Source organism: Triticum urartu, chromosome 4A (assembly GCF_056163025.1).
Source record: "Triticum urartu cultivar PI428250 chromosome 4A, HENAU_Tu73, whole genome shotgun sequence".
Classification (NCBI taxonomy): Eukaryota; Viridiplantae; Streptophyta; class Magnoliopsida; order Poales; family Poaceae; genus Triticum; species Triticum urartu.
Window position 1 is genome coordinate 376,941,863 of NC_141876.1, and position 26,245 is coordinate 376,968,107.

Sequence of the window (26,245 nt, forward strand, 5' to 3'; positions counted from 1 at the left end):
CCCTGTCCTGAGCTGGAAGGAGCCGAAGGTCGAGGATGTGCAGCAATTCTTCGACACCATGATCGAGGTGTACGTCAATGCCGACGCTGAGCGGTGGCTTATCATGGACACCACCCAGGCAGAGCTGGACTACATCGCCACTAGGGCGAGGGAGGCACAGCTTGCCATGGAGGCCGGCAGCTCCGGGGGTGTGGAGGACATGGCCGCAACGGCGGCGGAGGAAGAGGAGCTGTCCTGGTGGGCGGTGGCCTCCGGGGAGGTCAGCAGCGCCAACACTGGATCTCCGCTCGTCGAAGACGCGGCCGACGAGTCGTCGGGGGAGGAGGAGGAGGCGGCGGCGGGCTCGACGCCAACCAGGGGAAGAGGGCGAGTCCCGTGCGGGCTGGCTCCAGTGAGCCGGTCCGGCCAGGCAGGGCTGCAGGCCTCAATTGACCCTGGAGGGGTCTGGGCGCCACACGAGGGCCACGGCAGCCAAGAGGCTGACGAAGGCCGCTGAGAAGAAGAAAACAACAGCCCCTTCCTCATCCGGGCGCGCACAAACCCCGCCACCTCCTTCGCCTCCTCCGGCAGGCGTCGACTCGGATGATGATGCGGAGCTCCCTTTTGATCTCGAGCCTCTCAGCCCGGAGAGGAAAAGGAAACTGGTGGAAGAGGAGGAGACGGATGACGAGTAAGTTCTCCGTTTCTTACTGTCATTTCCATTTCCTTGAATTGGGTCACTTGTCTTGATCCATTTTTGCTTCCGTAGGGAGACAGAGATGTTGGCCAAGAGGGTGAAGAGGGCGAGGACCTCGGCGAGCAGCCAGCCCCCGGCTAGGGCTTCAAAGACACCACTGGTGGTGCTGAGCAGCCCGGACAGCAGCCCCCGGCGCAGCCCCCAGCATAAGTTCGTCACCCTCTTCTTACTCGACATGCGGTAGGTGCTCGATGCTATGATGCTGACCTTGCCGGGTTTGCAGGAGGGGAGCGGCAGCAGGAGGAGCCACAGAGGGCTACTCCTAACACACCACCCCCATCGACTACGCCGCCGCGGGGGGCGTCCCCGGCAAGGGCATCAGGCACGGAGACCACACCCATGGAGGAAGAGGGGAACTTGGGCGCTGGTGGCTCTGCCACGGCGCCAAATGCTGGCGGAGAGGGGACTTCTGCTTCTCAGCCTGGCACTGGTGAGTCGCCTGTCCTTCGTCTCTATTTTTCCCTTATTCTTTTCTTGGCTTCATTGCTCCCGTTGCTGCCTAGGCCCTCCTTCAACAGGTATGGAGGACGTGGATACCGTTGCTGGGAACATTGCTGAGGAGGCCGCCAAGGATGCTGCCGAGGACCCCGCGGCGGGGGCCGCCAAGGCGACCGGCGAGGCTTCTGCCGATGGCGCCAGCGGTGGATCTGCCGGTGAGGCCGGCAAGGCCTCCGCCGAGGAAAAGGTGGTGGGTGACCAGCCTCCCTCCTCCTCAACCTCGGGCCCCGGCAGATATCTAAAGGTGGGCGACGATCTCTTTGTCCACCTCCTAGGGGCGTCAAGCCGGGGGCCTGCCGAAGGGGAAGTTTTTGACGGCGAGGTGCTTGCCGCCACCGGGCTCGAGGTGGTTGATGAGCCGGGCGTTGGTGGCAACGGTTCTCCAGAAGAGCAGCTTTTCCGTGCCACGGGGACCAATTTCCGGAAGCTCCAAGTGCTCTACCATGCTCTCCTGGACAAGGTCAAGTCCAGGATGGCAACGGTGGACAACGCGGAGGTGGACTTCAAGGCGCGTGTTGCCGAGACGCAGACCTGGTTCCACCAGGCTTGCGAGGAGCAGAGGGCCTTTCAGGAGAAATTGGCCGAGCGCGATGTGGAGCTCACCATGAAGATGGCCGACATCAAGAAGGCCCAGGAAAAGGCGGCGAACTTGGCAGCCACAGCCGAGGCCGCCCGGAACCAGCATCAAGCCACCTTGAATTCCCAGGAAGAGGACCTCACCGCGCGTGAGGCGAAGCTTGCCGCAGCGCTCCGTGGCAAGGATGAGGAGCTCGAGGCCCTGGTCGCGTGGCGGACTCGCGAGCTGGAGCAGAGGCACAAGGAGGCACTCGATGCCCAGGCCCTGGCCCATGCCGACAAGGTAAGGGAGCTGGAGGTGGCGCAGGACGAGCTGAAGGAGCAGGCCCTCAAGCTGTCCAACGAGAAGAGCACGCTCAACAGCGCCTTGGTGGAGGCGCAAGGAGCGGTCATCAGCAGGGCTGGGGAGCTCTCCGAAGCGCAAAACTCCGTCAGAGACCTCAAGCTGAAGCTGGAGTATCTCGAGAAGATGCTGTCGGAGAGCAGGGCTCCGGAGGAGACCTTGACCAGGAGCCTGGAGGAGGAGAAGCAGCTGCGGGCGAACGAGGCCGCATCCCACCAGGATTACGTGGCGGGCGAGAACAGATGGATCAGCCGCCTGGAGGAGGTCGCCGGCAGGGTCACCTCGCAGTTGGCCACCATGGGGATGCCACACGTGAGGTACGCCCCTGAGTGCAGCGGGACCGTCAACACCAAGTTGACCCTGTTCTTCGAGGGCGTCCTCGGAGCCTTGGCGTATCTTCACTCCAACTGGACGGCCATGCTGGTCGAGGAGGCCCGGCGACTTTGCGGGAGGGTCGTGACCAAGGTCCTCACCAAGACGGCGTACTGGAATCCCGATCTTGACTTCGCGGCCGCGATGAAGAGCTTGCCGGATGGAGCTGACCTCACGGTGCTCAAGGAGCGCATCAAGCCCATCACCGACTGCATCGACGAAATCAAGAGGGTGGAAGGCCAGCGCCGGGATTAGGCATCCCGTTCTTCTTCGCCGCTGCGGGTTCCCGACCAAGACAAATTTTATCTTTAGTTAGAACCGCAGCTATGATGTGATGTAATATAACTTTGAAGTACTCTTAATTTTCATGCATGTTATTTCCCCATTCGATTCCTCTTTGTATGCGTGCCCTACGTCGATCGGGAAGGCTTGCCGGCGCGGATGCCCCTAGCGGCGTTTTGGGGACGGATGCCCATGGCCAGCCGGGTACGCGTGCTGCCGGACGAGCCACCTTTCCGTTCTGAACGCGGCCGCTCGCACTGTCGAGCTTGACTCGAGTCAGAATCGGGGGCGTTGCAGATCGCGGAAGGCTAGTCTTCCATTCTCAACGCAGCCACTTGAGCTGTTGAGCGGACTCGAAACAGGGCAAGGGCGTTGCCGATCGTGGTGGAGCCCCCTGGCGTGCAAGTTTCTCATACAAAGCAAATATCTCTGGGGGGAATAACCTCAAATAAGAAGGGTAGCACAATTAAGGGTTCAGTGCAACTTAGCTTCTGTTTGCGATCGCTCGAGTGTCGATCTTCTAGCCTCCTTTCTTCTTCAAGGGTCACGAAGATGAAGGAGTGTCGGGCTAACTGCTAGAGCCGATTCTCACAACTGCGCCCCCTACCTGGCGCGCCAAAGATGTCAGTGGGAACAACACCTATGGGATCACAAGAATCCCTACTACGGTTGCGGGGCGCGGGGTCGTGAGAAGAGCGGATCAAACAGATAGCACACGGTTCGTTTATCCAGGTTCAGGCCGCGGGGATGCGTAAAACCCAACTCCTGCTTTGGTGGATTGTATATCTGTGTTCTTGAGCTAGCTATGGGGTGTGAGGAGCTCCAAAAAGCCGAATCCTCCTCCTGGTCGCCTCGGGCCTCCTTTTATAGGAAAGGGGGTTGCCCAAGTGGCACACAGGAGGTGGAAAGGGTACAGTGATGTGAGGTTATCCCTCGCAGTCCATGACAAGGCGCATTTAATGCGTCTTGCCCAGGTGTCCTTGCTTTATCGGGGACGGGGGAGAGCCCTATCTCGTCCGTCACCGCCCCCTCTCGTGCCGACACGCGCCCTGGCCAGCGGCGCCCGCGGTGCCATGTAGGCAGGCAGGCAGCTGAGGTGGCACAGTGGTGGGCCTCCATGAAGATCCGCATGCCGCCACGCAGGTGCCTGCCCAGCTGGTTGGGTCGGCAGCTGCATGCGAACGGCGGTGGAGGTTTAACTGGCATGGGCCTGATGGTGGCCTTACGGGTGTTCTTGGCAAGGGCCTTGCCGGGGCTCCGGCAAGGGTCTTGCTGTGGCGCCTGCTGTCATCCCCGGCAAGGCTCTTGCCGGGGGCCTTGTGGTCCTCCTTGGCTAGGATCCCGCCAAGGATCATCATCTTCTAAAGGGTGTATCTGATCTTGAATGTCTTCACAAAGATCTGCATGCCACCACGGGGATGTCTCCCGAATCCTTGCCCCATGGGGGCAGTGGACTCAAGGGTGACTCACTCCATAGGTGTGGGGCGAGCCGCCACGGCAAGGGTCTTGCCGGTTTTGCTAAAACCGCCTCCCGGCAAGGATCTTGCCGGGGGGGTCCACTTCGTCCCCTTTGCTCTTTGTGGTCTGGGTCTTGGCGTCGTTCTGATTCTCCCGAGCTTCGGCCTTACCTTGGTTCCCTCCCTTGCCTTACTCAATGTGGTGGTGCCCGTGGCTCAGACTGCCCGTGCACAGTTATAGGGGTACAAAAAGCGTACCCCTCTTTTTGTGCACCGACAGAGAAATGCTTAGCTTTGGGTTCAATCTTGTGGTGTCCTTTCCCAGTGACAGCAGGGGCAGCAAGGCACGTATTGTATTGTTGCCATCGAGGATAAAAAGATGGGGTTTATATCATATTGCATGAGTTTATCCCTCTACATCATGTCATCTTCCTTAAAGCATGACTATGTTCTTATGAACTTAATACTCTAGATGCATGCTGGATAGCGGTCGATGTGTGGAGTAATAGTAGTAGATGCAGAATCGTTTCGGACTACTTGTCGCGGACGTGATGCCTATATACATGATCATACCTAGATATTCTCATAACTATGCTCAATTCTATCAATTGCTCGACAGTAATTTGTTTACCCACCGTAATACTTATGCTCTTGAGAGAAGCCACTAGTGAAACCTATGGCCCTCGGGTCTATCTTCCATCATATTAATCTTCCAATACTTAGTTATTTCTTTTGCCGTTTATTTTACTTTGCATATTTATCATAAAAATACCAAAAATATTATCTTTTGATATCTATCAGATCTCACTCTCGTAAGTGGCCGTGAAGGGATTGACAACCCCTTTATCGCATTGGTTGCGAGGTTCTTATTTGTTTGTGTAGGTGTGTGGGACTTGAGCGTGATCTCCTACTGGATTGATACCTTGGTTCTCAAAAACTAAGGGAAATACTTACGCTACTTTGCTGCATCACCCTTTCCCCTTCAAGGGAAAACCAACGCAGTGCTAAAGAGGTAGTACCTCCTTCACCAATGCCTCAAGCCACCGCCGGCTTCCCACACCGCTGTCGGGAACGACTTTGCCGTCCGCCCAACTCCGGCCTCTCCTGCAGCACTGTCGCATGCAACCCACGTTGGCCTTCAAGGTTTCGATCCCCTACCCGATGGCAATACCGCAGCTTCATGTCCCCGTGGATGCCAAGCTCTCTTTCGGGGACCTCCTCAAGACTAGGAATGTCGTGACCGAGACCGACAATTACCACCACGACCTGCATGCCTTGTCCGCCGTAGTGGACGACCGCGATGCCCCATTGTCATCATGCACCTCCACTTGTTGTTGCTATTGACACCAAGTTCGACAACCGAACAGGGAATAGCGCCAAGAACCCTCTCTGGATCACCAAGTTCGACTACACATCTATGACCTTAGATTTGGACCACAAGCACCAAATACCCCTTCGGATACGCATGTCCCTCAAAGGTCCACCGATGCCTAGTACGACTACAGGACTGGAACGAAGTACCACGATGACCGTTCACATGTACCACTACACCGCACCGAAACTCCAAGACCGTCCCAGATATTGCCAAGTACCACGTCGGTTCCATAACGCGACAAGTACTATGACACCCATGTCCCGTCAAGTTCGACTACAATGACTACAACGTGTACCACTACCGTCGCTGAAAACCCGTGTACCACAAGCAGCAAGTTCGACTACTGTCGCATGAACCACTACTTCCACTACGACCCATGAACTTCTACACCGCATCAAACCCATCCGCCACACGCATGCTTCGAAGGTATAACCGCCGGAACGATGCCCGTGGACCGTATGCATGTGATGTGTTGTATGAGATGCCCATGTTTGCACCATGTTCGAATCGCCGCTTGCTTGTTCCTCATTTTCCATGCCATCGATCCGTAGGAACCCGGTATCTGGGATCACCCCACCATCCTTGCATGACATGCTCCCACCACACTTCCTTTTGCACCAGTATCTCCATGAGCTACCGGAACTGATATGTTTCCATGGCATCATTTTCGGATTCATTGTCGTGGCACACTTTCTTTCCACCACAGTGACAAATGCATCATAATATGCTCATGTCAACATTTTCATAAAAATTGCATAAAACTTGTATGTAATCCGCATCATGCTAACAACATTTAAAATGTTTAAAATTGGTGTTTGCATTAAATTGCTAAATGCATATGGGGATTTTCCAGAATTGTTATTTGGTATTTTCCAAAATTGTTATTTGCTAAATAGTTGGTTTACTGATGTTTCACCTCTTGCCATGTTAACCAACATTTAATCTTGTCTTGTTCATAAACAAGAGCGAACTAAATAAATGTATGTGGTGTTTTGTCAATACGCAGTTCCTTGCATATTGAGATCCACTTAATTTGTAGTATTGTTTCTTGCACTTTGCCATGCCATGACTAATTGAATTGGACATGCATCATACTTGGTTGTGCATCATTCCATGTTTATGTGATGGTTGTTTACTATGTTATTTGCTTCTTTCCGGTTGTGCTTCTTCTCGTCTGGTTACGTTGCGATTGTGAGGATCCGTTCGACTACGTTGGCTCATCTTCTTCATGGACTCGTTCTTCTTCCTAGCGGGATTTCAGGCAAGATGACCGTCACCTTGGATCTCACTACTAACTTTGCTATGCTAGCTGTCTTGATGCTATGCTATGTCGCGCCACCTACCACTTGTTTATCAAGCCTCTCAAATTGCCGTGATAGCCTCTAACCTTTTTACCCTTCCTAGCAAACTGTTGGTTGGCTATGTTACCGCTTTGCTCAGCCCCTCTTATAGCGTTGCTAGTTGCAGGTGCAGTTTCAGGTTGTTCCATGTTGGGACATGGATATCATGGGATATCACAATATCTCTTATTTAATTAATACACCTATATACTTGGTAAAGGGTGAAAGGATCAGCCTTTTGCTTGGTGTTTTGTTCCACTCTTGCCGCCCTAGTTTCCATCATACCGGTGTTATGTTCCTTTATTTTGCGTCCCTAACACGATGAGGGTTTATGGGCCCCTCTTGACAGTTCGCTTTGAATAAAACTCTTCCAGCAAGGGCCAACATTGGTTTTACCATTTGCTCAACATAATAACTAAACATGATAATAAATTTGATGCATAGGGAGTTAGCGCTACCCGAGGTTCGTTATTCAACCTAATACAGGGGGGCCAGTGCTGATGGTGTTGGTCCCGAACGGGCAGCCTACGGGGCCACCTCGGGGAAACTTGAGGGCTGGTTTTACTCATGGCTTGTCCTATCCAGTGTACCCTGAGAATGAGATCGCGCAACTCCTATCAGGCTAGGTCGGTGCATCGGGAGGTCTTGCTGGACTAGTTTTACCATTGTCGAAATGTCTTATGCACCAGGATTCCGAGTCTGATCGGAGGGTCCCGCGATGGAGGATTGTCTCCGCGGATCGTGAGCTTGTCATGGGCTAAGCTGGGACACCCCTGCAGGTTTTAAACTTTCGAGAGCCGTGCATGCGGTTATGTGGCAGATTTGAATTTGTTAATATTCGGTTGTAGAGAACTTGACACCAGATCTGAATAAAAATACACCAACAGCGTGTGTAACCTTGACCGTCTCTTTTCTAGTGAGTTCGAGAAGAGAACACGGTGGGGTTATGTTTGAACATAAGTAGTTCATGATCACTTCTTGATCATTACTAGTTTGCAACCGTTGCGTAGTTTCTCATCTCATTCTTGTACTCGTAAGTTAGCCACCATACTATGCTTAGTTGCTTGCTGCAACCTCACCACTTATCCTTTCCATACCCATTAAGATTTGCTAGTCCCTTATACCCATGGTAATGGGATTGCTGAGTCCTCGTGGCTCACAAATTACTACAACAATAGTTGTAGGTACATGTAATGCGATGGTCTGACGTGGGAGCGATGCTCAAATGTTTTGGAGTTCTTCTGCTTCTTCTTCGATCAAGGGATAGTTTCCGGGTCGGGGAGCCTGGGCTAGGAGGGTGGTTGTCATTCTTCTTTTTCGTTTGATTTCATTCGTAGTCGGATCTTGTTCTTCTGTATGATAATTGCTATGTATTGATGTACTGTTGTATTATGTTGTAGCTTGTGGCGAGTGTGAGCCTTTATCTTGTATTCTCATCTATTCAGTACATGGTATGTTGTAATGATATCCACCTTGCTATGCGCTTGAAATGCGGTTGTGCCCCAATCATGAGTTCATCACGTGATTGGGATAGAATCACATCTTGGGCGCTACAAGTTGGTATCAGAGCCTTACCAACCTTAGGAGCCCCCTTGATTGATCGAACCGCTACCGTTGTTGAGTCTAGAATAAAAAATTGAGTCTCGGGATTATATACACTAATGCAGGATGCTGCTAACGCGACACTCCGACCAGAGACCCTTCCACGATACTGTGTGCGATGCCATAATCGAAACGGTGGTGTAAAAAAACGTCAAAATGTGCAAAACGTTTGCGATGGAGGATGCATCAAACACGGTTCAGATTTTAGTTGTGTGTGTGATGTAGGGCATAAAGTTCATCTCAATTAACTATTTGCGATGAGGAGGAACAAAAGAAACGGGTAGCCAGATGGAGGTGTGTGCGATTTACAGCATATGGTTCACTCGGATGAACTGTTTGTGATTAGGCAACTGAATGGAAATGGTCAGCCAGATCAAAGGTGTGTGCGATATACGGCATGTGGTTCACTCAGATGAACTGTTTGCGTTGAGACATGCGAACAGAAATGGTTCAAATGAACAAGATGTGTGTGATATGCGGCAAACAGGTCTGCAATCAGAAATGTGTGTGAATACCGATAATAACACAGACGGTTGCTGCTAATAAGATGTGTGTGTTGTGCGATGGGATTGCATACAGAACAAAAACATACACACACACACACACTTATAAGGACATGCTTGCATAACCAAATTAAACATCCACTTACATAGGTGGATACTACAAGCATGGCATTTGAACACACCAAAGTAAACTATTACATGCATAATTACATAGATGGCTACTACACACATGACATTTCCACACACCAATAAAGTAAACTATATATTACATGCATGATTAACTAGCTTAAACGATCATCTGATGATCATCTACTTCTTGTGACGCTTGCTCTGCTTGTGGCTCCATCCGGGCTCATCGATTTGGGTAACGAGACACTTCCTCATGTCAATGATCCTCCTGTGCATCTCGTAGCATGTGTACACGCTCTTGGCCCCGAACCTGAGGTGAGGTTCATCCAGTTGCCGCATCCAGGCCCTGTGCCAGGATAGGGGGCTTGTTCTCTAGGCATCCTACTTCATCTTTTGGTAGTAGGGTTCGATGATGGCCGAGGCGAGTTCGACCAGGGAGTCCTTCTTCGTGGTGCCCCAGACCATATGTGAAAGTTAAGGTGGCATTATTCAGGTGCACATGGATCCCTCTTGGTTAGGTAAGGATTGATGAGTACAGGAAGACCTGTGTTAACAGGACAACGATGGCATATCACGCGGACCCATTCAACGTTGCCAGCCACTACAACAAAATTGACATACTGTGACGAAAAGCCTCATGACGATGGTGGACAATGTCACCGATTACCGCAAATCGGTGACGATAAACGTCACCTAATTGCCTCGGTCTCTGAGCACACATGGCTGCCAATTTCTGTGGTAGTTTGTTATTTTCATCACGGATTTTCCAGTGTCACCGAATACTACAAATGTGTGGTGATCATTTTTTTGTCATGTAACGTCTAGAAGTGGGACCTGCCATAGCTAGTCGAAGGGTTATTGAGATGTAGGACCCATGCATTAGTTTTGGTAGTGGTACTCTCCATAATTTTCCAAAGGCCATTGAGCAATGTAATTATTTTGTTCTATCTAATATAAGTAGGTAGTATCCCGCAAAAAATATAAGTAGGTAGTAGCCATAAAAGACATATTTTATTATTTTTTATAAATTGAAAACCTTGGTCTGTTTTCTATTTTTTCTGAGATGGTTATTTTGTTCTTTCTAATATAAATAGGTAGTGACTCGGCAAGAAACTTTAATCGGGCATTTGTGATCTGATGTTGTTTATCTCAAAATAGAAATGGAAATAAGAGAGTGAACGGGCAATGGAAAAAACATATAGTTTTAACATAGCTATTTTGTTCTTATATCTGGAATAAATAGGTAGTGGATGTGTTCAAAAGTTCAATTGGGTGCTCATGAGCTAATGTTGTTTCGCTCTATGTAAAAAATTAAAATGGAAAGACGAGTGTAGATGGAAAATCTTATTTTTATTCTTATATGTAAATAGATAGTTGTTGGGCAAACAACTTGAATGGGGCATGCGTGAGGTGACGTTGTTTTGTTCTATCTAAATTCTTTAAATAATTTATCTATATGACGAACCATCCAGTTCTACAACAGATACAAATGATTTCTTTCTCGCTAGATTCTGATCGAAATCAAACCACTAGTTCCGTTGTGGTCGGGATCGATGCCGCAGGAATCCTTGTGGGCGAGAAAAACATAGTTAAGACCATTATGTACAAGTTTCGGCATATTTATTTACAATCATGTAAAAAACTACATGGAAAATACCGAATCATAATGCTTATATAAGATTTCCTTTTTTCTAATAATCATTTGATATTTATTTGGAAGTAAATGAATTACATGGTACTAAAGTGGAAGATAAATCCTGAAAATAAATCATTCCTCATGTACACTGTGTCCCCACTCGTCAAGGACCCAGTCAAATACCTCCTTTTCACCCGCGAAGAGCCACCGCCTACCCCGCATCTTTCTTCTGCCCCGATTCAACCGGCTCTCTTCTCCCCAAGATTACTGCCCCGATTGGAATGACTGGCGGCGGCAGATCGGGGGAGGTTGCCCTACAGGCCGAGCTCGGATCCACCCAAACATCCAGCCCCGCGAACACCCGGCCCTCTTCTCCCCCAATTGCAGCGACCCGTGACGCCATATTGAAGGAGGCTACCCCGCCGCTGAGGTTGGACCCACCGCATCAACCCGCCCAGCGAACACCCGGCTCTCTTTTCCCCAGTGACCAACGACTTTTTCGATGATTTCCTCATGTCGCCCTCCTCATCCAGCCCCCCCTTGGCGTTCAATGATTAGGGTTCATGCATACTAGTACTACTCATCCCACCCTTCTCTGCAATTAGGATTTGCTACAGCCTGCGATGGTAAAAAGCCTGAACCTCCTGCTAGATAACTTTTCTTGATATCCTATTAATAGGTCCGTGTGCAAAACCGCAATAGTGACCATGGTTTTGCATTTATTATAGCCTGCTATTGTCAAAATGGATGAACCTGAATATATGCTACTATAGCACTGTTAGCCGTTATGGAAAAGTTCAGTTAGGTATGAGATGTGTGGCCTTAGCTGGGAGGTTTCTTTTGCTTCCATGTGCTTGTATGGCTACTCTTGCATTCAGAAGAAAATTGTATGTTAACCATCTGGTGGTTGTACCCTGCTATAATGAATAAAACTAGATGCTCTTGATCGCTGTATGGTGTCATAATTAGATGAACATAAACACATGAACTAAAGTATGCAACATATAAAAGGAGAACTAATTACAAGCAGGAAGCAGTGCATCCTTGTATCCCTGTATCTACATGTCCGGATAAACTAGCTTCTTGATGCAACCACTTTATCTATGTTAAAACGTGAAAATGAATTCTATGTTTGTGGTTGTGTTGTCCCATAAATAGTCCTTAACTAGTGTTGTCAAAACTGAATAAAGACTGAGACTGCACTTGATTTTGACTCCTTAAGGAGATGTATAGCTCTGTATCAGTGTACTTTTGTCTACAGTACTAGTCAAAAGAGAACTAAAATTAATCTTTGACATGCCTCTCCTAATTTAGCTACCCAAGATGTTAAGCGTCTGAAGCACACAAGCATTTTCAGCACACCCTGAACTTGATAAAAGCAGATACATGGTAAACTTTAGTTTTTTACTATATTCTGACATACTAAGCTGGGTAAAGTCAACCTGGTCCTACTTTGCAAACATACAACACCATCCATCGAACCTTAATTCTGAAATAGTAGTAAACTTTCTGGTTTCTAAACTGTGTCAGTAGCTCCGGTAATCATATATTTTTGCTGTTTTTTATTCTGAACATTCTGGTCTTGTTTTTCTTGGCTTCCTGGCTGCTTCTCCCAGACTATGACCCAGCTGCATCATGCATGTTGATTTCTTTGCTTGTTAGATCCAATGCGTGAGATCTTCATTTTGTATTTATACATTCTAACATGAACTTCTTGTTGGCACTGCTTCCTGCTTACGAGTTATGACTGTTTTACACAATGTAGTTTCTTTTTTCTACCACCAATGCGAAGCCAACTTGTAATAGCTAAATCAGTCAGTTACGTTACAAGTACTCCTCCATCCATATGCTTACTCATAGTGCAAGCAATATTAAATGCTTTCCATTAATTTCACTATAACAATTAGTTATACACGATATTAGTGCATCCCATGCTTGCATCCTAACTTATCTACTTTATTATATTCATGTAAGCTCCAGGAAGGGGCTTTGAGAGATGAAGAGGAATCCACTCTTGCTATGTCCAAAGCAATAGTAATATATCATGCGGACTTACATCTTGAATAATGTGTAAATCAGTGTGCATTCACTGGCTTTTATTAGGTCTTATGTTTCCACTTTCAGCAAAATTGTAAGAATTCCAAATACCTTACTTCTAGTCCTATGTCTATCACATCTTGTCATTATATATGGAGTGGTAACGTTAGATTTTCATATATAGGAAAAACACAAGTACAATAATCAGGAGCCAAGTCCCATTGAGTTTTTCAAAGAGACCCATACTAACAGCATGAGCGAGCCGATACATCTAGCTTATGTAAGATTTCTTCCTTTATTGTTTTTGACTTTAAATGATTCTCATATTGATCGAGTGTATCCGTCATATGAACTTTGCCTTACTTGAGCATCAATGTTTTCCTTTATACAGTAGAATGCAATGGAAAAGAAAAGGGAAACACAATCAGAAGTGACGAACCGGTGTTTGATTCAATGATTGTGGCTGAAGTTCTAAAGAAAGAAAACACCCATAGCACCTTCCTTTCCAGCATGAGTTATGCATCAAGATCCGGGAGATATGGGAACTCTAATTCATCAGCAAGGATTTGAGTTCTAGAAGAAAGAATTGAGCAAAATGATAGAGAGGCAAGAGATGCAAATAACAGGTACTTGTCTTGTTTCTTGTTGTTTCTTTTTTCATGCTTTTATGCCCGTGCACAGTGCCCTCATGATAGTAAGAAAATGCATACACAAATACTTGTGAATAAGACAGTTGTCTTCAGTTCTTGTAACAAACTAAGGAGTGATTCGATGTTTATATATGGTTTGATCCAAATCCAATAATCCAAGTAACATAAAAATAATAAATTCTTGTAATGAGAAATACATGGTTTTTGCTGCTACAACACAAAGGCATGAGAATAAGATTGTAATGCATGGTTTCTGATCCTGAAATCTAGTATGATTTGTTGATTGGTTTATATGTTTGCTTTTTAGTAGAATGATATAGGTTGGTTAAGTTTGATCTAAAAAGTTGTTGTCCAAGCATAGTTGCTTCTTGCCTAGGTTACTAACTTGATATCTTATCGGTGATGCTTGCTCCTTTTCAGAATGATAAATGAAATTTATCTCTTAGTTATGCATGTTTTTTACCATTATAAGTTATTCTTCAGTTTACTGTTTCATTTGCCCATGCATATGTTTGCCTTCACATTTAATAATGTACCTCTTTATTTTACATTCACATTTTGATAGATTGTAAGCTTCTTAGTGGTACTCTCACCTTTTTATCTTGTTTGTTTTCATCTCATCAAGATGCAACATTGTTATGTTTTGTCAATTTATAGGCACTGAGAGGAGTTAGTGGTGATACTTGAAGCATAAGCGAGAGCATTTGAAGAGGTGTAGAGGAAGCAACACGAAGAATTGGAAGATGTGAAGAAGATCGAGCAAGAGAAGAATGAAGCCTGGCAAAAGAAGCAACAAGAGACGGATAACCTGATTGGTTTTCTCTTAAGGGCTCAAGCAACTCAGCAAACAACTTAGCAGTCCTAATCCAAACTTAATGGTGCATGAAGGCCATCCTTTTGCGATGGAAAGATAGTTGTTGAATCATACATTGCAATCATCAGGATAACACATGTGGTCTTTACTTATCTAAATATTGCTTTTCAAATTGTTTATTCTTCTGTCAAACTCCTGAGTCAGTGTTAATTTTTACTATGAAACACAAGAGGACGAATTGGATGAGATGATTAAAGATATAATATCATAAATTTATGATGTGATTTGGATCTTAACTTATATTTATATAATCTCATATGAATTAAATAATTATTGTCATATGAATTTGGATTATGGTGGATTTAATCAATTGTCATAATTTAAATTCAAAATAAATCAAATATATGTGGTGTCATCTTCACCAATAATGAAACTAATGATGCTAGCAGTGGGATAGTCTGCTTGGGAGTTGACATGGCATGAATTTAGTGATGTTGCTACATCACTGAATATGGTGCAATATGGCAATTTTTTCTCATAGCGTGTGACATTATTCGACTATCACAAAAGTAACAACTTGATGATGTTCTAGAGAACGTCACTGAAGGTCCTATATCTAGTGACGTTATTTTGCACGCGCCGTCACCGGGAGTAATCTATGACAGGGATTCCGTGACGATCCTTGTGACGCCCATAAAACGTCACTTAGGGGTAATTTGTGACGTTATTAGCTATTCGATGACATTTTTTGTCTCGTCATAGTAGGCCCGATCCAATGCTACCCAAATTTTCTTTGTGGAAGACCCTTTGCATAAGAACTGCCATTTAGTGATGCATGTGAAGATAAGGGGACTGGGTGTCGACGATGTTGCCGATGAGGACGAGTACGATGAATTTGATCAGTTGCCAGCCAAGGGATCACGCACCCGTCTAACAGAGCAGCGTAAAATCATCAAAAACCCCAAGTTCATCCGGGGTCAACTTAATGATCACAGTTCCCACATGTACATGGGAATTAAGCCGTAAAACTAGTCTTCATGCCTACCCTCCAACTTAATTCATTCAATTTAGAACTGTCGCGTGTACTGAATTTGTGAGTTATGCCCGGTTTTCTGTTGATGTAAGAACCGTTCATATGTTGACCTTGATAGGCTGTCAGCTCATGCAATGAATATGAACTGTTTATTATTATTATTATTATTATTATTATTATTATTATTATTATTATTATTATATCATAGGGGTAGCACACTCAATTGACCTCATTACAGTATGTGTGAACAAAAATATGCAATCTGGTTTGCGAATAGCACACAGTTCTTTGATGAAAGCCGTGTGCCGACCAAACCCCACTGCCCCGCCCATGATCTGAGTCGTGCTTTCTGATTGGCCAGAACCCAAACCCCACGGATCTTACGTCTGCACCATTGGATGCTCTCAGATCGAACGACGATCCTCATCCCTTTCGACAGCACATGCAGTTCCGGTTGTAATTTTATTTTTATGCACGAAATGCACATTAATCTCAAAAAATGTCTTAAATATATCTAACAATACCTGAAATACGTCAGAAAATCAAACCCGTGGTATAATGGTGATTGTGTACCATGGAAATGTTTATGAGGCCAAACGATGAAGTCACCGGCCACATGAGTTCGAATTGAGACATCTCCTTTTGGAAAACCATGATCATTCATGTGAGATACTCCGGTTTGGAAGGAGTGGTCATCAAAACTTGTGCCAAACTTTACCAATTTTTTTCCATGGGGTCATGAGAGCACGCACATAGATTTTGATGATGGCCAAACTCCTTCTGAATTTCCTGTAATTAAAATACCAACTAGGCCTATGCCAGTGGCCGCACCTCACGGCTGAAATGTTTGAAACTTCTCCCTTCTTCTTGAACAAACGGATGAAAACTCACAAAGCGACGCACAAATGATCTGTACACCTTCTTTGCTAAGCTGATAGTAAGGGGGTATCATAGTTAATATCATGCATGCCAACTAGGAAATTTTGTTGAGTTGTCATACAATTATTTAAATGAAGAAAGAGAGGGTTAAGTATCATATCATGAAACTGTATCATAATAAATGCTATGCTACTATGTGTCATGCATGACAATATAAATAAAGTACTACATATGATACTAGCTACTATATGATACTATGCATTATAGCAAGTATAATAGAGTGACATAAGAGTAGCCACAATGGGTAGTAACATAGAATGTTACTAGTGTATGTTACTACCTCTATAGTGGGGAGTAACATATGTGTAGTAACATGCAACACTTCATTTATTAGGCTATAGACTCATCTTGCCTTGAGATGTGTGCTGTTACTCATACTACTAGTAATTAGCTATGTTACCACTTTCCTCTCTTTCTTCATTTATTGCTTGCCACATCATCTATTTTATTTAGATATGTGTGATGTTACTACCTATATATGTTACTCCCACTGTGGGTAGTCTAAGCAAGCTATAAGGAATAGAATTCTTATAGCCTCTCTATATATGTGCTTTAGTTGGAGGAAAGAGAAGAGGATAGAGAAGAGAAGCGGGCTCTTAGTTAGTAGAGCCAGCTGCAACACGAGACCAATGACACTTTGTGAGGATGTAACGTGGGTCAACTATTGATAAACTAGTACGTATTTGAAATTTATTATTGTACATGCCCGCTAAGAGGTTGGCTGTATATGACATGGCAACTTCTTATAGCCGACCCTTGGTTGTATTATTAATCATGCTCTTAGTGAGGTAGCTAGTATATCATAGACTAGCTAGTATTACTCCCTCCTTTCCGATTTAGGCTGGTTGTAATGGTAGTATCATAAGCGGTATCATGCATGCCAACTAGACTTTATGGATAATATGGCACACAATTAAATGAGGAAAGAGAGGATGTGGTATCATATCATGATACCATGTCATATTAAATGGTGTACTACTTTGTGTGATGCATGGCAATTAAAGAGTTTGCTGAGAAGAGTTTCAAGCAATCAGAACTTCAGAAGAAGAGTTTGCTGAGAGGAGGAGGCGCGGGAGACATCGAAGAATATCACACAAAGAGACATACGTCATGCCAGAGACCATGGTGACGCCGTGCACCAGCAACTGTGGCAGCTAGGGTTAACCATGGGTGGCAGAGGACGACGCGAGCGTCGGATCGACGCGGTGGAGGAAGTAGAGCAGATGCGCCATAGCTCGGGGATGTGCTAGGACGCGCCCGAGACCGTCGGAGATACCCGAAATCAGCCGACGTGAGGGGATCGAGAGAGAGAGAGAGTGTGTTGTACGAGAGAGAGATGAGCGATGCATGCTAGCATGGGCGCAGGGGCTCTGGTTTGCCCATAGCGTACATGTGTGTTGGGTGCGTTGTCCCAAGGCCACCGCGGCAACTATTTCTCACCTTAAGCGAGTCCATAGGAAGCGATCGCGTTGAAGTAAATATTGTTGGGCCGGCCCATTTTAGCGCGCCCTGACTGAGAAAATAGGGAAAGAAAAGTAGCGCACCTAAGATTTGAACCCTGGTCATGAGGTTGAGCACAAGCAGAGCTAACAACCGCGCCAGCTTATACCATAACTAATTAAAAGTAGGATCGCGTCCAACTAGAGGAGACCGGAGCCGGTTTTCTCTGTTTTTTCTTAGTTTTTTCGTTTTCTTTCGTTTTCTTTTTTCTTCTGATTTTTTCACTTTTTGGTTTTTTCTTTGTTTCTTTTTGTTTTTCATTCTACATTCTTTTATACATGATCAATATTTTTTTCACATACTTGTTCAACATTTTTTAATACTTGTTCAACATTTCGCAAATATTTCTTCAACATTTCTTATATACATGATCAATCTTTTTTTCAAATACTTGTTCAACATTTTTCAAGTACTTGTTCTACATTTTCAAATATTTGTTCAACATTTCTGAAATAATAGTTCAAAATTTTTATATACAAGATCAACATTTTTTCAAATACTTTGTTCAACATCTTTTCAAATATTTGTTTTATGTTTTTTCAAATACTTATTCAACATTTTTCAAATACTCATTTAACATTTTTAAATACTTGTTCAACATTTTTCATATACCCGTTCAACATTTTTAGTACTTATTCAACATTTTCCAAATACATGTTCAACATTTTTAATAATTATTCAACATTTTTAAAAACATGTTCAACATTTTTCAAATTCTTATTCAACATTTTTCAATCCATATTCAACATTTTTTCAAATGTGTTTTTCGGAGAGTGTTTTTGTAATATATGTATTTAGAATATTTTAAATTATAAACAAAAGTAAGAAAGAAAGCAAAAAGGAAAAAAACGTGAAAAACTGAAACATGAAACAGTAGTTGCTTACCTGCGCATGTGGGCCGGCACATATGCTCGTTGGCTTGAGCGAGTCGGAACGCACGACTCGCTGAACGCGAGAAATAGCGTTGCCCCAAGGCCACACCTAGTTTAGCATGTACGTGAGTGTACCACACTAATGACCCACCGTGTGTTAAAGTAAGCCCACCAGAAATAAAAACGCGTATTTCAATTACTCTGTACACTAGTCCATCTACTAGTTTAGCACTTGCGCATGACTAATCTCTTGCACATTAAACAAAACTCTCAGGAAAAAAAGCACAATCACTATTTTCCTCGTCCCTGGCAGCTATAACCCTAGCCGCCGCTAGGAGAGGCCGATATTTTGGCGCCGTCCTTCGGCGGCTCACCTCCACCGGCGACCTCGGTCGTCGGTGGTGAGGGGTTCGCAGGATCCACGCGTGTAGATCTTTTGTATTCCCTCGTAGTCTAGGTTTTTAGATTGTCCATCGTCTTTGCTTCGACAGCGACGATGACGGCACCGAATAAAGATTCTCCGCATCCTTCCCTGACGAGCCCATCAGTCCTATGGTTGGGAATGAATTTGGAAACCAGTCTGTTCAAGTAAGGATGATATAGTGACGACGGCATCCTTCTGGTGGACCTGTGTCCTCGGGCTCCGCCATTGCTACGATGTTTGCTCCAGGGTCAGTGTGGAGCTTTTGAGGTAGTCCAGGAGCAGATGCAGATTGTGGTCTGCATCGACGACATCTGAAAGACACAACACGTGTTGGGCTCGTGGTTCGTGGATGGTAGGTATGGTTTCCTCCTTTGGCTTCTTAGTCATGGTGGGGTGCTAGATCTAGAGTTCAATGGCGTGTCCGGGGTGTTGTCCCGGTCTGATTCGTTCAACGGCAAGGGCTTCATTTTTGGTGAGCCACCTTGGAGGTCCGCAAAGCTGCATATCAGCAATGGAGCCGCTTCGAGCTCGGGTGACGAGGTGATTCATCATTCTGTTCTTCGGTGGCTGTTGTCCTGGTGCCGGAGGCAGATGACGGGTGTTGGTGTCAAACTCGGAGATGTTCTGCTATCTTTTCAATTTTGTCATGTCGGTATTTACGTGACTTGTACTTTGTTCTTTCTGATATGAATGAAACATGTATTACCATGCAAAAAAATCTCTTGCACATTACTTGAAAATTGTATCTCAGCCTAGATTACATAGAAAATAGACAAGGTGCAAATTCACATCTAAAAATATTTAATACAATCTTAAAATCAAGTATTTCAACTATGTTAATTAAAATTAATATAATTTTTAGTTAAGAAATAAAGCAAAAATTAATAATCCACATAAAATCATAGAATTGAATACCAGATATGACTCAAACTAATTGATTTATAAAAACATCCGATTCCTTTTTACCTACTATCAAGGTGTCTCAAATTACCAATAATAATAATAATATTAATAATAATAATAATAAATAAATAAACACTTAATTATAAATATATAGTATGGAAATAAGAGTTGACAATAGTAATCTAATAAAAGAAATTGAAAGAAATGCACTAATAAAACCTTGGAGGGTTAGAGGGGGAGAAAAGCCATGTCATCCTATGCATAATAGCATCTTGCAGATTTTGTTGCAACATTATTCCTCACAGGACTATATGTCATTTCAGAACCCAAGGCAACTGCGAATCTCGAAGCCTCGAGTTCACTATCTATCAATCACCAGCCAAGTTCATACCTTGCATGCCTTCTGTTTATGATTTCGTAAAAGCATCTTTACAAAATTCTCTACTTGCATAATCTATTCATTGCATTAAATAAAATTATATTCAGTACTATCAATTCATTGGTGGGTGGTGGAACTCGGGATGGTAACACGGTGGTAGAGTTCCATAGCACCGGTCTTAACAACCAAAATCAGCAGACATTCCGGCACCATATCGATAGCATTGACCACGGAGCCTGGAATGGGACTGGCGAGTAAATAACTTTTCCTCATACCAATGTGCCCTCGCAAACGGTCGCCGTGGGGAGTAAACTCGTATAACCAGCCCAGGGAGTCGATATATCGTGTCGGCTATGGGTGCCATAAATACCCTATCAGCAGAGGGTCGTCAATCCTTTATCGCCAGGGCGGCATAAATGATCATCGGTCATGGGGCCGTATAGACCCTACTTGTAGCAGATTTTGGGTAAAAGAGGGAATACCTCTCGAGCCAGGGGCAGGGGCATTGGTAAACATGAGAGAGTGAAAGACTTCGATCTTAGACGCGGCCAAGCATCACGGATGTGCAAGGTAACACACCAGGCAAAAGGGCTAAGTTAATCGTTCGTGGGTAAAGTAGCGCACCTCTGCATAGTGTAATGAATTGTGGCTTGTCACTCCTTGACCTGGGAAAGATCTACGAATGCGGCGGGAAAGGAGCCTATAGGAGATTCTAACAACCCATTGACGGTGTCCTGGACAAGGGGGTACTCACCACATCATCTCCCGATCAGTTGGATTGGGTCGAGGACCCCCATGGCCGTTTACTCATGGGCTAGTTTGGACAGCCGAAGACATATACGAGGAAGATTCTACAAGACTTGGTGATCAAGACAGGGACTCCTCTCCATCGACGTATTCGGCTAGGACTCTTGTTATCCTAGGCCTATGGTATGTTATATAAGCCGAGGCCAGGCTAGTCAATAGATGATTATGACATTACTCATCATACCTATAGGATTTAGACCACAACATACGATCTCGAGGTAGATCAACTCTTGTAACCCCTATACTCATCAAAGTCAATCAAGCAGGAAGTAGGGTATTACCTCCATCAAGAGGGCCCGAACCTGGGTAAACATCGTGTCCCCTGTCTCCTGTTACCATTGATCCTTAGATGCACAGTTTGGGACCCCCTACCCGAGATCTGCCAGTTTTGACACCGACACCCATGAAGTCTGATGACTAAATGTTATAAGTAAAACTTATTGCTACAAATATTTTTCCAAAATCATTGCTGAGACCTATTTGGAATCGGTAGTAGCTATAGTGCATCTCCACCACAATATCAATGAACTTGTTGACTGCCTCGAATACTCATCGCTTGTACTATTTCCCCTCTAGACTGTGATTATTTGGAGGAGCTGCTGGAGGATCTCAATGTTGATGGAAAGTACTTCTACGAAGAGCCAGACCTTTCTGGTAGAGTCGAAGGATTCAACTACATCATCGCCTATGGAGCCGACAACGGAGGAGAAGGATCAGAGCAACAACAGCAACAAGAATAGTGTAGAATGGTAGTACCAACCAGCTTGATCATGTGTGACATGATCTAAAGCAAATAAGTGATCGCATGATCAATAGTGGTACCCTGCATTTAGGTACCAGTAGTTTGAGTCATTTCAATGTTGGATCTTTGTTTGAATAAAGGTTGTAATTATAATGATGGTTTGGACCCGTTATGTTTCTGTTGTACACTTTGAGGGATATAAGGTTCATGAGACGGTGTCTTATGGGCGTTATATCAACGACGGGCGAACTACACCATGCATTGGTATGCTGGGTCACCGCAATTAAATTGTATAATATTTGATAAATAGATCTAACTAAAACACAAAATAAAATAAATAAAATAAAATTGCAGCAATGCATTTTTTGTTTTAATGTATGATAGAAAATAGACCTAGTGGTCATAATTTTCATTAGAGGCTTCTCTCTTGAAAATAGCATACGGTGGGTAAACAAATTATTGTTGGCCAATTGATAGCACAGCAAATAATTATGACGATATCCAAGGCAATGATCATGTATATAGGCATCCAAGATTAGTAGACCGATTCTGCATCTACTACTATTACTCCACACATCGACCGCTATCTAGCATGCATCTAATGTATTAAGTTCATGGAAAACAGAGTAATGCATTAGGCAAGATGACATGATGTAGACAAGATAAACTCACATATGAATAAACCCCATCATGTTACCCTTAATAGCAATGATACATACGTGTCATGTATCTTCCTCTCACTGAGATTGAGCACCGCAAGATCGAACGCATCACAAAGCTGATCTTCCCATGGAAAGATAAATCAATCTAGTTGGCCAAAACAAACCAATAAATTGGAGAAGAAATATGAGGCTATAACAGTCATGCATAAAAGAGTTCAAAGAAAACTCAAATAATATTCAAGGATAGATCTGATCATAAACTCACAATTCATCAGATCCCGATAAACACACCACAAAAAGAGTTACATCAAATAGATCTCCAAGAACATCAAGGAGAACATTGTATTGAAAATAAAAAAGAGAGAAAAAGCCATCAAGCTACTAACTACAGACCTGTGGGTCTATGATAAACTACTCATGCATCATCGGAGGAGCAGCAAGGATGATGAAGAACCCCTCCGTGATTGTTGTCCCCTCTGGTAGAGTGCTGGAAAAGGCTTCTAGATTGGATCTCGTGGTTCTGGAACTTGTGGTGGTGGAAAAAGTATTTCGTCAACTCCCCTAGGGTTTTGATTTTAGAGTATTTATAGAGGTGGAGGTAGGTCAAGAAGGTGGATGTGGGCCCGACTACCCATCAGGGCGCGCTAGAGGCCCCTAGCGTGCCATGGTTCCTTTTGGCGTGCCACGAAGTCCAAATGCAACGAAACTTTGTAGAATATCAATACCAAACGAAGTCCAAATTCCACGAAACTTTTTGGAGATTTTTTCTGGTGATAAGAGACCCTGGAAGTTTCTCGAGCACACAAGAAGAGGCTCGTAGGGCCCACTAGGAACCAGCGCATGCCAGGGGCCACTAGCGCACCCTGGTGAGTAGTGGGGCCCATGGGCACCGTCTTGACCTACCTCTGCCTCTATAAGTACTCTAAAATCTCAAAAATCCTAGGGGAGTCGACGAAATACTTTTTCCGCCACCGCAAGTTCCAGAACCACGATATACACTCTAGAGGCCTTTGTCGGCACTCTGACGGAGGGGGCAACAATCACGAATGGGTTCTTCATCATCCTTGCCGCCCCTCCGATGATGCGTGAGTTGTTTACCATCGACCTACAGGTTCATAGTTAGTAGCTAGATGGCTTCTTCTCTCTTTTTGATCTTCAATACAATGTTTTCCTTGATGTTCTTGGAGATCTATTTGATGTAATGACTTTTTGTGGTGTGTTTGTTGGGATCCGATGGATTGTGAGTTTATGGTCAGATCTATCCATGAATATTATTTGATTTTTCTCTAAACTCTTTTATGCATGATTGTTATTTCCTTGTATTTCTTCTCCGATTTATTGGTTTTGTTTGGCCAACTAGATCGATTTATCTTGCCATGGGAAGAGGTGCTTTTTGATGGGTTCGATCTTGCGGTGCTCAATCTCAGTGACAGAAAGAGACATGACACGCATGTATCATTGTTATTAAGGGTAACAAGATGGGGTTTATTCATACGTGAGTTTATCTTGTCTACATCATGTCATCTTGCCTAATGCATTACTCCGTATTCCATGAACTTAATACACTAGATGCATGCTTGATAACGGTCGATGTGTGGAGTAATAGTTGTAGATGCAGAATCGTTTCGGTCTACTAATCATGGGCGTGATGCCTATATACATGATCATTTCCTTGGATATCGTCATAATTATTTGCTTTTCTATGAGTTTCCCAATAGTAATTTGTTTACCCACCGTATGCTATTTTCTCGAGAGAAGCCTCTAGTGAAAACTATGGCCCTAGGGTCTATCTTTTATCATATAAAAATCATAAAAATACCTTGCTACAATTTTTTGTGTTCTAGTTAGACCTATTTATCAAATCCTATACAATTTAATCTATCTCAATACTGTTGAGGGATTGACAATCCCTGTAAGCGTTGGGTTGCAAGTATTTGTTGTTTGTGCACGGGCGTTGTTTACATAGTGTTGCTTGCTTCTCCTACTGGATTGATAACCTTAGTTTCATAACTGAGGGATATACTTATCTCTACTATACTGCATCATCCCCTCCTCTTCGAGGAAATCCCAATGCAGCTCACGAGTAGAAATGGGGCATGGCTTGTCTAGTAGCTCGTCTAGGACTGTTCTAGATCCTGTAAGGGGTTTCTTCTTCTGTCTCTACCGGCTCGTATTCTGCTGATCGTAGTGGGGGCACGCGCTTCGCCTGAGCTCTTCTAGGTTCCTCAGCATGATTGACTCTATGTTCATCTGCTGCGCCTGCTAGGCGCTTTCCATGCCACATTATTTGCGTACCAGATCTGATAGCTCGGCGAAGTTTTGAACGTGACGGTAGGTGAGGGAGTTTAGAATTCCTTCGCCACAACAGTTATGCCAGAAGGTCGCTACAATTTCCTGGCCGCTGCAGTCCGATATCTTGTTTTTGACAAGGAGGAATCTAGCCCAGAAGTGTTGGACCATTTCTCCGGGCTGTTGTTTTATGTACATTAGATCCCATATGTCGAGCTTCCCTGAGTTGCTTGGAGAGTACTCGATGTTGGGTCGGGAAAAAACTTTGTATACCAATAGGTTGTGAGTCTGGAGCTTTGGCGGCGGTGTCCTACACCATCGCGGAATCCAGCGCGCCAGACTCGGGGTCCAGATTGTCAACCAGGCACAGTCGCCTGGACTCTAGGTCATGCGTTGAATCGGAGTTCGATCCTAAATTCTTTCCGGGACGAAGGTCGGATTCCGAGCTAGAGGACCGAACCTGATGATTGGAAACCCGAACATAATCTGTCTTAGCTCCGGTGGTCGTAAGGGCGAGCCTTTAGCCAAGTCCTCAATAGTGGTGACCAAATGTGTGATAGGCGGGACGTAGATTTCCCTATCGTCGGGTTTAAGCCTGATCTGATCATAGACCGATTATTGGCCGTCGAACATCCCCATGGCTTGGATTAGGTCTAGTAACTCATTTAATGATGAGAGATATGTCGGGTCCACCTGGAGTACTCATGATCGAACTGCAGCATAGCTTCTCCGGGGGCATTCAAGATTTTGTCGGGGCAGTGTTCGACTGAAGCTGGTCTAGGCGTATTGACTGGATCTGGGCTCAAGGCCGGATCCATTATGGAGGCAGCCCAAGGGGCGGGGTACACCACGTCCAAAGTCAAAGCCTCGGGGTTTGCAAGCTCTCCAAGCAAAGCTGAGAACCTTGCCAGAATAAGGACTCCCCGGGAGTCGACGATGAACTCTAGGTTCCCGAACCTGATCTCCTGACAGGGAATGAAACTTCCGACCTAGCCGAGGTGGCCGGTTGGGTCAGTGTGCAGCATGATGCTGCCGAATGCCAAGAGTCGTCCGAGGACGAAGACATCCCTGTTGTAGATGCAATTGCTTATGACTAGGTGAGCCATTGATCCTTTGGCGATCCTACAACAGAACTCTCAATGAGAGCACCAATGTCGGTGTTAAAACCGGCAGATCTCGCGTAGGGGGTCCCAAGGTACGGATCTTGGAATAATGGGGAACAGTGAACATAGGGACAATATTTACCCAGGTTCGGGCCCTCTCGAATAGGTAAAACTCTACGTCCCCCTTGATTATATTGATGTGTATATGATGGTTACACGGATGATTGATACGTATCCAAAGT

At 44.9% G+C, this 26,245-nt stretch overlaps 1 long non-coding RNA gene across 1 annotated transcript; it reads left to right on the forward strand.

The window, feature by feature from the left end:
• Positions 1-11,125: 11,125 nt before the first annotated feature.
• Positions 11,126-14,587, forward strand: LOC147975896 (uncharacterized). Its single transcript, XR_015602088.1, has 3 exons — positions 11,126-13,166; positions 13,278-13,512; positions 14,194-14,587. It is a non-coding gene; the product is annotated as an uncharacterized LOC147975896 (long non-coding RNA).
• The last annotated feature ends 11,658 nt before the right edge of the window (positions 14,588-26,245 follow it).